Consider the following 14,508-nt stretch of genomic DNA (forward strand, 5'->3'; position numbering starts at 1 on the left):
ACAGATTCTATGAGCCCCAACATATATCTGAGACTAGACATGCTGACTCTTTATCACAACCCCATGGGGAACATCAGGAACCTAGTAAAAAACCTCCCCTCTCCTAGATAGGATAGTGATAAAATATATGTCCTCCTTAGAGGGACTATACCATGCCTCAGGACCGACATGAAAAGCCTTCTCCTAGACACTCCACAGGTGGATAAGATGTTCCAACCAGATAGAGTGTTCCTTTAAGGATGTAGCCTCCTCATAGTACTTAAGGAGGCCCAGATTCCTTAAGAGTGCTTGGGTCGCTACCCTAATAAGGTGAGGGTATGAATCCCTCTCCCTCTCATGGGTCTCCAATGGTCAGAACAAATTGTATTGGTCTGCCATTTTCTCCTTCTCCTGCTTCTGCTCCCTTTGTTGATGTGTATGATACATGATTGACATATAAAATATGTTAGCCTTATACATTAAAAAAAAATATTAAATGAAAAATGTATTTATAAATATGGAAACATAAATTTCAATTAAAAAAAAAGTCAGTGCAACCAAAAATAGTAATGCACTGGCTTTAGTGCACTATCAACCACAATTGCACCGAAGATAATGCATACATACATATGATGCACTACTTTTGGTTCACATATATACATTTTCATCGCAGTGCATCTCAAACTTATGCACCAATGTGTATGTGTAACCTTTTCGCACTGGTACAAAATATTTATGTTATCGAACACACTTAGCTATATTTTTTAATATTATTTGCGTGGTGTGTTTGGTAACTATAAATACACCAGGGAAAAATATAAAAATGTACATACCGATGTACCATTTATAGATTTTCCTGGTATGTTTTCATTTATGAAACACATCGAAAAATAGTGGTGCATTAGGTTCACGCACTGAATTGCAGTGCACCCTATAAATTTACGGGGTGCACCACTATTGGTGCTGAAGTTGTCGAATGCACCACACAGGATTTGTTTTTCTAAACAATGGATTTTTTTGACCTATTTTGCAATTCTAATATGCTAAAAATTTAAATTAGAGAGAAGTATAGACATTACCTAAACTTTTGGTCGTCGGGGAGAAATTGTTGACACGTAATTGAGAAAAACAAATTTCACCACCATTTGAGAAAATTGGAAAGCCACACATTGAGAACAATATGAAAGGATGGTGAGCAAGAGAAGCACCAACATCGGGGCACTTGCATGAGGCAAGATTGGCACTAGTGCTTTAGAGCTATATAGCACTATATATGGTAAAAATGAAATTTATGACCAGTAGTTTTTTTTATTTAACCCTCTTTTGGTGTGTTATTATAACCACATTGGTGTGTCAAATATCAAAGAACATCACTATTTTCTTATAATTAAAAACCCTATAGCGGTTATTTTGTTACGACACACCAGGGCATTTGAATACATGTACTGCACCGATTCTTTATCAGACTATAGAACCACATTTTAAAAAATTAAAAACCGCCTAGCGATGCTATTTCAAAGACACACGGGGGCGTTCTAATACATGAACAACACTGGTGGTTCATAATATTATAGCGCCATTTTTTTTTAAAATTAAAAACCCTATAGTGATGCTCTTGTTAAGATGCACCAAGGCATTTTAAATAATTGATAGCATTGGTGGTGGAAATATAGTACCACATTTTAAAAATCCCCTAGTGGTGCTCTTTCTAAGATGGATCGGGGTGTTTTAATACATGAACAACATCGGTGCTTCATTGGAATATAACACTAAATTTTTTTGAAAATTAAAAACTATAGCGGTGCTCCATCTAATTATGCATAGGGGTGTTTTACTACAGGAAGGACACTAGTGTTGCAGATGTATATAACACCAAAAACCTTTATCCGGTGTTATCTGTTATTCAAGCACTGGTGCATGGTAATACGGTGCATGCACCAGGGGCATTATAGTACTGGTTTAGCACCGGGTTTTCATCGGAGTATAACATAAGACTGGGAAAAATGGATTTTACAACTATCATTTTTGTAAATTTAACTTTTTCTGGTGTTATCGAGTAGTATACACATCAGTGCTCTTTGTTATTTAGCAACCACATTTTTTCACTTAAAAAAAAAAAATCAGCCACAGTGCATCATGTTCTATTCGGCATCGATGTTTATATATATAGTAAAGCACTGGTGCATTTGTCTATTGTAGACGCACTATAAAAAAGCATCTACTAAAACATCCACCCGCCCACGTCAACTGGTGACCTTTGCTAGAAACGGATTTTTCGTCTATTTTTATAGTGACTTCTGCAAAAACCTCCACTAGAAGGTCTTTTCCTTGTAGTGTGAATATATTGACATATATGCAACATGTAAACAATTTATTATAAATAGAAAGCTTGTTGGTTTTTTTTTGAAAAAATATACACAATGCTTAAAACTAATATTATTTTTTATTGATTGAGAGATCTCTTAACAACCTTATATTGCAATTTTATTGAAGCATTTCATTTTGGAATCGTCATATTTTATTTTTTATTTTCTTTAATTATATAATATATTATAATTTTTGGTATAAATATTAAATTGATATATGAAATTTTTTTGTTTATGAGATAAGTGATTTTCTCTAGGAAAAAATCATACTATTAAATTTACAAACATATGTATTGTATCCCTCTAAAATTAAATTTATATTTTTTTAGAATAAGATACATATTCCTAAGCAATAAGGTCATTTAATTATTTTTAAATATGAAATTATCAATAACTACTTTTAACTATATCTCATATATATATATATATATATATATATATATATATATATAGATATATATATATATATATATATCTATATATATATATATATATATATATATATATATATATATATATATATATATATATATATATATATATATATATAGACACACGCACACGGAATTTATATTATTGCAAAAAATTAAGATTTATGATACTAATAATTTGTACTGGTCTACTGTTAGGGAAACCATAGCAGTAGCATAAAATCAAAGTTTTAAGATTTTTTCTATTTTTCTTGAACTATTGAGCTCATAAAACAAAATGAGAAAAAATGTCTACACAAATACCACTACATAAACTAAAAGACATTGTCACACTACTGGAAAATAAAGTATGAGCTTGAGCATGAGCCATATATTCTCTTATTTAGCTAAATTGTGCACCTAATATGGTTGTTAGGGATCACCATCTGTGTTTGATGTTGAGAGGTATGTGCCTATGATTTTCTTAGTCATAAGTGTGACCTTCCTGTTAATGTTGTCCATTTTTCCATGAGCTCAGCCATGCAAATGATAATTTATTTTTAAGTGTCAACCCTATTTGTGAAAACTCTTCCCATGGGAGTTTATGTGTATCGGTATAGGTTGACAGTTTTCATGTAATCAAATGATAAGCTCTAATGGAATTTCCTACATCAGGGATTCAATCTCTAGTCTCCCATTCCACATGTGTGTCTGGGATGACCTTGCGAGCTTGTTTCATTGGTTCCTCTGAATCAAATATTGATCTCTGGATAACTTAAAGGATGGTATCCTTATATCTTTCCATGGCTTCAATGACAAAGTGTTATATGAGATTTACGATTGCGGAAAAAAGTATCTCCCCTAGGTCGGTGGCTAACCTACAACAACATAGAGAAAAGGAAACCCATGCTTTTCCTTAAAGTAAATAGATGACAAAGTGAGGCCTACCTGGAATCCTTCACACACTTCACTCCTTCTTTAGCTTGGAAGTTCCAACTCCAGCTCTAAATGCCAAAATTAGAACCTATACAGTCAAATAACACAAGCCAAGAAACTACGAGATCTATGCAGTATCATCTAAATACTTCATTCAATAGATCAACATGGTATTGAAATATATGAAATAACAATATCAAATATAGGAAAACAATGAATTATTTTCATTTATTTAAATGGAAGGAGATTACAACCATAAGTAGCAGTTTGTATTGTAGAAGAGCTCCTCCAAGTTGTTGACTTGTCCTTTCCTTGTCACAATATGCACCTCCAATCACCCTAAATGCATGAGATAATAACCACTCACTGTAGCAGCATAAGGGAAGAATCACTCTTCAAAAGCCAACCCCCATACACATAGAAGAGAAGTAGGGTAAGTTGGAAGTTCTTATCCAATTACCAATCTAGGGTTTGATATCCACCTTTGATGGATGGACAGGATCAAAGGATAAGTGGTGAAAACTCCAAAGTAGGGTAGGATAGGATCTGAATGTTTGATCCAAGATAAGTAGTTAAAAAAAATTCTGGAAACTCCTAGAAGGGAAAGCTTCCGGAATCCTGATCATTCTCCCATATTTATAGAACCAACTTAGCTGCAAAGGGGAGTAACCTATTGGTGACCAACGCAGGCCATAGTGGAGAAAAGTGTAGGTGATTGCACCCATGTGGGCATACAGGGAGAATTGGTCCTAAAACTAGCTCAGATGATGTAGTTTAGGGATGAAGAGAACATGCTTAGGGCTTTGTACAAGATGGTGAAAAGGGGGAATAGGATGTTGATTCATCCCATTAGGAGGCTTCACTAATCAGATATGAAGAAATGGCCTATAACAGAATGCCCCCTAAAGCGCGAAGTTAGAGATGATGACTGATGACTAGAGTGCTTTACCTTCTGACAAGTTGGGATCAAGGAAAAACAAGGAGCTTCATCTGTTACAATACATTTACAACATGACATCTTTTTTTATTGAGGGAGGCATACCCATACTCAACTCATAAGCTAACATAACATGTACAATGATCAAATGATGCATCCACAGATGCAGCTGGTGGACCCATGATAGGATGAATTTCTATATGATCATGGCCATATTACATTGCAATGTTTGTATAACTCTTGAAATTGCAGCCCGGATGGATGAAACTAGATCTGAAGTCTTCTATCTCATTAACATGACCAACCAATGTACAAGTCTAACCATATGACTCAATGAGTTGGAGTCAAACATGGTAGACACCATCTGATTACCAGCTAACGATTTAAGTCATTAACAGATGCAAGAGAAACCACTAATGATGTTAATGGTTCTCAAGGTACTATGGTACAATATGTATGGTGTGAGTAAATGAGTTGATATCGAACACTACAAAGAACCTTTCAGTCGAAGGCCATTGATGTAAATTTGTCGCTGAGAGCGAGGAAACTTGCCATTGATGTATGCAAGCACAAGGTACCAAAGGTGTCTTTCTAAGTCAGCTTCCTAGATGATGTACTGATGTTGACAGGAAGTGACTTGTTGCAGGAGGGCCTTGACGTATCCCCCATCAATAACATGAAAGGGGTATCATGATTGAGACAGAATGACCAGAATGATGCTGACTTGGGACTGGATCAGGAAAGTTAGACATGAAATGAAGGCTTAAGAGTATTGTAGTAGATATCAAATAAATGAATTCTCTTGAACACACTGGCAACAATGAATGGATTTGGCAGCATTGACCCAAAACCAAAATGGAGGTTCTAAAAATGGTATGATAACCAAAAGACAATTAAATTACCCAACCCAATAGCCATAGAGATGAAGTGGAACAGTGTTGTGTTCAAGAGCAACTCACTGCCATTAGAAAAATGGAATCCCTTGTTTTCCCAATTTCCCCAACCATACTGGTCAGTATCTATTTATTTTTTAACAAGCTCGAGGAGGATAACATATGCTTGATCTGTAAGTTCATCCTTCGGATCAATTCTTCTGAGTATATTTAATTAGCCCTAAGAAGGATTGGTTTGACCTCGTCATGTTCGATAAGCCCATCAATCTTTGATGTTTTAACAAGTCCATTGAAGGTAAAACTCGACATCTTTTTCATGTTTAGAGAGTTTGAAAAAGAGGTCAAAAAGAAAACTCCAAATGTCTCTTTTCGTAGGTAGTCCCTTATGTCCGGAAAGGTAGAAAACAATACCCAAGACCACCTCTTAGCCACGTTTGACTAAGGTATTCATTTTTCGTAGCTATTCTATCTCAGTCTGGAAAAGGGTTAAGCTAATATAGAGTAGATGTCTTTCATTTACTTTTACGAGTTCGAAAAGGGAAGTGCTCCATAAACTTCTCATATTTTGGGAGTCTGAAAAGCGCTGAAAGAGGACTCCAGGGGGTTCCCTTTTTGTAGGTTTATAGAGCTTGAAAAAGAGATAAAAGTATACTCTTTGGTCAAAGTAACTTTTCAAAACAAAATAAAAAACTTGCTAATAGTTGTTGACCTACTTAAAACACCACAAGAAGGATTAAACACACATGTTTCAGAGTAAAAACGAAAAATATCTTGGTCAAAATACCAAAAACGAATAAAATATTGAGAAAATGACCATAAATATTCAAAATGACTTTTCATTTTCACCATTTCACATTTTACCTTCAACAATGAGTATTTGGAGCCCCTTTTCTCTCGATATTCTCTAGTTTATTGCAGCCAATCCAAGAAACCATTTCGAGTTTCGTCACTTCTAGGTAGGAACTAAAACCTTTCTATATCTTTCTATGGTTCATTTTTGTGTTTTCATGCAATTTTTTTAAGGTTTTTAGGCCCCTGGGGTTCATAAAAAATGCCCTGGGATCATCGTGCCCCCTAGTGTCGAAAAATGCATTGCAACTATGCAGAAAAACATTGTAGAGAAAGGTACAATGCTCTATCAAACACTCTTGGGGTGTGTTGGGCGCATATCTCCAAGTTTTATTTCAGTTTTGCCTCAAATTTTGTCATATTTTTTGCATGGTAAAGAGCCTAATGAATTCCTTGTTGATGTTTTAGGTACCCATTAGCACAAAATGGCATTCATTTCGACAGAAAGAGAATATGAGGAACAAGATTTGAATGCGACAAATGAACCTGCTACCATCCAGGCACTCAAAAACTATGGGTTGTTGAAATTATTTTGGCTTCCCAGTATGAGGCAACTGATAGAGTTGTTGAAATACCTTGTCCATTCATGGGATATTCAGGCACAAGCATTCAGGTTTGGGGAAAATCTACACAAGTTATAGGTAGATGATATTTACTTTATGATAGGTTTGTCAAAGAGAGGTGCCCCCATCTCTCTTCTAGGTGGAAGAAGTGGCGTGAGATGGTGAAAGACTGTATTGCTTGTTATAGTCGGTATTGTCATCCCTCTGTCAGAGATCAAATCCTCTTGTTGCATTTCATGTTAGGCTTCTCGCCCAATCATTTGCATTCCATTAGGCGCATAGATCATCTGACGGCAGTGGCATTGCTCTAGTTTCCCTCATGTTATCTACCTGCTGGCTCATGTTTGTTCATTTAGAAACACACACAGTCTTATTTTTATCCTGAAAATTGCAAAAGTTTTCTTTAGGGTTTCATGGTCAATTAGGTCTAGGGTTTCATTAGGGTTTCGTCAAAAAAATGTGTTAAAATGTCCAATAATTGCCAGCAGGCCATGAGGAGGTTGCAACATCAATAAATTTTATCACCAAGCATTTGAAAATGTGTTTTTCCTCAAAACTCTGTTTTGAGGAAAAAACAAAGTATTTAGTATTTATTGTACAAAATCATGAAAGTTTTTTCTTTCCTCATTGTAAATCCATTCATCTGCATCCTGGTTTCTTTCCTTAGCCTAGAAGCTCCAATCCCTGCAAAAACAAGCAAGCTCAGGTCATTAAGCTCTTCACAAAGTGAAAAAGCAATGAAAAAGTTCAAAAACAGAGTTTAAAGATAAAGTCAAATACAAAACATTATAAAAGTGGGTTTCATGAGCCAAAATTTCAAAAGATCTTGGTTTATAAGCAATGCCTTCATTTGTAAAGTTCATTTGCAAAAGACAAGTAAGACAAAGTGATTTCGTTGAGCAAGAGGAAAAAATTGGGTGAAAATTGCTCCTGGTGACCAACGCGACGCACTGCGTAGGAGGCATGACGCACTAGGCCTCAGGACACAGTGTATTTTTGCACAGGCGCGACGCATTGGTGAGGTGCGGCGCATTGGGTGTGCTACGTGGCGTATACAACCAGGAAGTCTGAAAAACCTCCAAACTTGCTCCAATCACCAGAAATCACGTGGAACGGTCTTGATTCAAGTAGGTAGCATCTTCAAAGCTGTATTTCATCTAAGTTTGACGATGGTTTGATGGTGTATTTTTATGGTGCTTGTGAGAAGCAATCAAACCCTACTTTAAAAGAAAAAAAAAACTTGCTACCTAAGGTTTGAAAACCTATTTTACTACCAAGTTCATCATCCCTCCATTACTCCCCTATCCCATTTATTGCTGAATTTCATTTTTCCCTAAGTTCCCCAACCCCCCTAAATTCACTAATCCCTTATCCCAAGTTCCATTTCCCAAAATCCTAATTGTAAAATCCCAAATCTTAACCCTATACAAAACACCCATAATATCCCATTTTTCCCTAGCTAACTCTGTCCCAACAGTCCCTAAATTCCCATTATTTTTCCCTCTCCTAACAGTTCCTTGTTTCACTGTTTTCCCTTGGTATGAGAGGTAAAACAATCATCAAAGGAAGTCCAACATAGTTTTAACACCAATTTCTCCAAGCCAATTTGTCTATCAGTAGTTATGGCATTTGATCCTTCATATGACTATGAAGAAGAGACCCAAAGTGATTCACCCACGGAGGGACATGCACCCAGGAGGCCTCATAGAGGTGGCAGACATATCAGAGAAGAACCTACCACTCTTACTGAGTTGCAGGCCTGCCCTCTTGCCCTACTTTGTTTCCAGCATTAGTCATGTTATGAATTTTGCGAGAAGGTTGCTCATATTCAGTTTAATCGTGAGTTGGCCTGCTTATTTGTGTTGCACTTGCATGGTGATCAAGCCACTTTTGCCGGTGTTACTTTCACATTAACACCAGAAACCATTTCATTGGCAACCGGCATACCAAACATTGGAGAACCATGGAACAAGAGACAGAAGATTTACCAGCAACACTATGAACCATACATCAAACATTGTTTTCTGAGGCAGCTTAAGAGAGAGTTTCCTTTTCGGTTTCTCAAGGATGAGTATGCTCCTTTAATGAAATTCATCATGAAGTATTTCACCTATGATGGCTGGTTCTCCCGCTTGTATGCTTATTACATCAGGCTACCCATGCATTTCACTCGGTTGCAAATGATGAACATTCCTTATTTCATATGCCGAAACATAGAAAGGATGACCACTCTTGCGCAACACAAAACCCCTCAACAGCAGTTTAACAGTCTTTATCATTTTGCTCTCATCAAAATTGTGGTCATTCATCAGCTTGGTTTACATGGCATCACTTGGCATGATTTCATCTCTCATGAGTATTTCAGAGCTTCACAGGGACCTTCAGAGGTTGGGCGTGAGACAGGTAGACCTTCTTATCAGTAGGGCCATGAGACCGCTAGTATGTTGGTGTTCATCTCCTATCATAGAGGCACTGGTCGGTTGTTTGCAGCAGCGAAGCGAGTGTTATCTCCACCCAGGGTGGAAGGTTCCTCGCTTCCTCCATCAGCACAGCAGGTTTAGGACTGAGGCAAGAGGCCTCTATAGGAGGAAGGACCATCAGGTGAGCGAGAGATTGATTTCATCCTCATTGAGGGTGATGATACTGACATGGGCCCACAAAGTGAAAACCTTAGACAGATCATCAAGGAGCAGCAGGCGGAAATTGATGCCTTTTCCACTGGCTTGGATAGAGCCTAGTGGACTATACAGTATTTGGAGCAGAGGAACAAGCAGCTTGAAGATCAGCAGGTGGTAATGGAGTTACAGAACATTCGGCAAAATTGCCAAAGTGCCCGAAGGAGGAGAATAGAGTTCACTTCATTGGAGCAAGAGATCAATGCTGATCGAGAGTCATGGATTGAAAGAGTCAATACCCACTTGGAGAGGAAGTTGGAAAAGGCAATAAATGAGAAGAGCATGCTTAGAAATTTTTCATATCATTATTTGTCGCGGAACTTGGTGTGCCAAGCAAGAATCAGGAATTTGAAAGCAAAGCTAAATAGAGCATCAAAAAGGAAAAAAGAGGATGAAGGACTTCAAATATTGGCTGAGGCTTCCTTGCTCCATCAAATCACTTGATAGAGAAGACTCAGCCCAAATTTCAAGAAATTTGGAGCAATTTTTGCATTTTTGTAAATTTTGGCACAAAAAACAGAGTTTTCCTCCCTATGCGCCGCGCCATGTGGCACTCGCTTTTGCTAGAGGGCTCTAAATCAAAAAAACTTTGCATTTCTAGATTTTTCGTGGAAGTGTATGCTTTCCTACCTATGGCCAAGAAATTTGGGCAGGTTTTGAGCCCTCAAAAGGTCAAAAAACACTAAAAAAATGACCTCACTGCCCCTATTTTGACACACAGGAAGCAGTGTTGGGAGAATGGACCTTTGGAGGGGAAAGTGGTAGCAAAATTGAAAAATTCTACTTGGGCTGGAAAGTAGACAAGCAGACCTTTCCAAAAAGCACACTTGGAGTGAATTTGGACACCAGGAAGGCCTCCAAAAGTGGGTCCAAACAAGTGCTACGCATAGAGAATCAGGCACGGCGCATAGAGGAAAAATTGCCAGTTTGACCAAGTTTTGCTTTGTTTTTTGCCCACTTTTGCCTAGTTTGACTTTTTCACTTTCCTAATGGCAAATTTATGATGTAATTTGATGAAATTTGATGGATTATGATGTAAATATGTTGGATTTTCACTTGTAGAGGTAGATTCATCAGTTTAGAGGTTGTTTCAAACTGAATGGATCAATTTCCTTATTTTTAGAGGCATGCTGTTATGTTGCCTAGTTTCTAGTTCTCAGTTTAGAATCAGTTGAATCAGCTCCTAAACCCATGAGGTCGACCCCTAGAGGCAAGTATGAGCTATTTTTTCCTATATTATGTTTTTTTCAGTCATTAGCATGGTTGGACTCTTGAGAAAGCCTCGAGCTTCATTGTACATTCACTTTCAGTATTTTGGCTAAGGAATTGAGACCAGGATTTGTAGCACTCTTTGGGATTCATGTGGAAAATTGTATTGGTACAGTGCTTCTCTTTGTAATTGTGAATTTTGTTAATGTATGCCATCATCTATCTTATTTCTTCTGAACTAAATGAACAAGAGTGTAAGTAGAATTCATTGAAAATGCAATGCTCTACTTGAAGTTTGCTTTAGTTGTTTGATGTTTTCAGCTGTTTGGGGAGGATTCATGATTGCTCTTGCCCTCTTCAACAACTCACCTGTCGTTTCCCTCCATCTCATTAAAATTTAAGTGCCAAAATGATTGCCTACCTTGCCCCATCGAGATCTTTGCAGAACTGAGCCTCAATCCCTGCACCCCAAAATGTGCCTTTCCCTCTGAGCCAAAAAAACTCCATTTTATCAAATAAATTCTTTTGCACATATACCTAGCCTAAAATCATCTTTTATTTTAGTCATCTCAAGCCACATCGATTATCTTTTGCTGAGATTGACCTGGAGAGAGCCCTCTCCTGTCCTCGTAGGGCTAGCTACGAGGCTGAGCGTGGTTTGATGTTGGCCCTAGATCCTACCTTTTTAGCCTGAGGTAAATCTAGGCTCTAACATAGTGGTGACCATATTGGGGATTGAATTATTTGTTTGTTGGTATTATTCGTTTTATAAACTATAGACGAAGCCTCAAGATTATCCAGGTAGCCTTCGAAACGCTTTTGCTTTGCATTAGCGCAAGTAGATAAATGCTACTTCAGTCAATCTCCGGTCTAGTCTTATAAACGGAGTATCTAACTTGCAGATCACCCTAGTACATCTAAGAATTCTAAGCTTTTGGATGATAAGTTTAGGATTTGATAGGATGAACGAGTTGTTATTGTCCATTTGATTTCTTGAAATAATAACACACTGGCTTCCAGAAGACATACCAGAGCAAATCCGGATCCTAATCCCCCTCCTATCTACGAAAAGCCCAATCTTATTCCAAGAATCGTCCGCCAAGGAAGCTATATCATTCTTGTGTTCAAAGCTCAATCATGTCCTATTGGTTTTGAGTATCTTGAGGATCAAGATTTTGATGAGCAGTTTGAGTTGTCTTTGTTTGAAACCAAATCTAAAAGCGTTGTCGCTTCAACTGTCTTAAATCCCGAGTTTGTTCAAAATCTTGAAACTGAAAGGGCCAATAAATCCATTGATGATTATATCCTGAATCGGCTCTAGAATTCCATTGTGGCTTCTAATATCTCTGATTTTTTAGAGACTGCTTCTGCAACCCTTGGGTCATCCGCAATTGCATCTAGTTCAAGAATCCCCACTGAACCTCCTTTCATTCCTACCATTCCGGTGCAGCCTACTATTTCTAATTCAAAATCTGCAGTCGTATCGCCTCCATCTACTCCTTCTACTCCTAAAATAGCCAAGATTGCTTCACCCCCGCATACACCTCCTCATACTCCCCATACATCAGCTCCACCTACTCCCCCAACATCACCAAGACCGATTGCAAATCCACCAAGAGAAATGGCTACTCGTTTTGCACCTCTTGTACTGCCTCAAAATTTGGATGATATGCCCGCCGACTACCAAAGCAAAATTCCTTTGTTTGATGGCACTCCTCATGGTATCACAGCTCAGCAACATGTGGACAGAATGACGGATTTCTTCGATCTTCATGAGATTGATGCAGAAAATGTAACCATGAGACTGTTTGTACAAACATTTGGAGGTGAAGTAAGGAAATGGTTCAGGGCCTTGCCGGCTGCAAGCATCACTACATTGGCCGATCTACAGAGACAATTCTTAAACCACTGGGAAGTGAAGAAAAATCCCCTTCAGATTCTTTCCGAGTACGAGCACATCAAACGAAATGTGAGTGAGTCTGTTCAAGATTACTGCATTAGATTCAATTCAGTTTATAATGCAATCCCTGATCACCTAAAGCCACCCATGGGGCTAGCCTTGATAAAGTTTCCAGATGGTTTTGACACTGATATGGCTTACCAATTAAGAGAAAGAGATCCAACTACTTTAGAACACATGCATAAGATTGCGGTTAGCATTGAAGCAATCCTGCTGGCCAAGAGAGCTAGAGCAAGAGATGAAAAGAAAGTCACAATAAAAGAAGAATCTTCCTCATCAGATCAAGTGCTCCAAAAGGTGGAACAGATGCTGGATAGATTGAAACTTGACAAGTCTGAACCACAGATCAGAAATCCTAACTTCCGTGGCCAGCAGAATCCCCAATACAAAATCAAACAAAGAGAGCAGCAAGCCCAAGATCAAACAACGCAGCAGCAAGTGTAGACACCTTTACAACAGAATGTTGTGCTTGGTCTGGAATCAAAAGAAGAAGATAATGTGATTGGAGAAGAAAATCATTTCTTCACACCCGATGACATGCCAATTTACATCACTAAAGATGAGGAGTACTCCGAGAATCTAGCTAAATGAGGGGATGAGAATTTTATTTTGGAAAATGAGACGATACTTGAGGAAGAGTCCGATGCTTACCAAAGAGGATACATGAATGCTTTGTCAGCTCATCAGTGGTAGTATTCACTTTGAAATAGAGATGTGCCCGTAAATCCAATTCAGAAAAGGAAGGAGGCAACAATGTCAAAGAATGATCCTCCCAATGTGCAAAAAAGGGAAAAGAGATAGTTGACCCTAGCAGCAACAAAACTACATCAGTAAGTGAAAGACAAACCCAGCCAAATGTGTCAAAGGAGAAAATAGAAAAGAAGGATATTCCAGCGAAAGAGGTAGAAAAAGTTTCAGTTTTTAACTTAGAAAATGAAATTTCTAAGTTGAAAATATCCATTCCTTTGACCGAGTTGATGAAGAACAACAATTATAAAAGTCAGGTGTCTAAAATTTTGAGCTTAGATCCATCATCAGACATGGTAAATGTGGAGGATGACAGTCCCGAATTGATATTTGGGCCAGCGTTGGAAGGTCAGTCCCAAGATAGCGATGTTTCTCCTTTCTATATCAGTCTCAGGGTGCATGATTTTGTTTTACATAATGCTATGTTTGATTCCGGAGCCTCTCATAATCTTATGCCAAAAGCTATCATGGAGAAATTGGGATTGGACATCACTAGAAAATACCATGACCTTTACTCTTTTGATTCCGGTAGAGTAAGGTGCATCAAGCTTATAAAGGATTTGGTGGTCAATTTGGATCAGATTTCGGCTAAAAATGTTTTGATGGATGTGGTGGTGGTGGATATACCTCCTAGATTTGGCATGCTTCTTTCCAGATCTTGGGGAGCAAAGATTAAGGGGACAATGCAACTTGATTTCTCCTATGCTACGATTCCCATGTTCGGTCAGATGAGGAAACTATACTGGGAGCAGAAAATGAAGTACATGATCACTAGCAAGGAGAAATCGGTAAATCGTCCGATCAACTATGTACATACTGATCTAGATTCATTTGTTTTGTATTCAGATAGTTTTAATGATGCAAATAGCCAACTAGTGGAAGTAGAAGACATTCCTGAGATTACTGAAAATTTTAGAGAAGTCTTGAGACAAGAGCAGCAAAGACTTGATGGCACCACTAAAAAATCAAGAGTCCGACAGCAAC

The sequence above is a fragment of the Pinus tabuliformis genome, chromosome 6 (genome assembly GCF_031772625.1).
Source record: "Pinus tabuliformis cultivar Carrire ecotype Pingquan chromosome 6, CPIR1, whole genome shotgun sequence".
NCBI lineage: Eukaryota > Viridiplantae > Streptophyta > Pinopsida > Pinales > Pinaceae > Pinus > Pinus tabuliformis.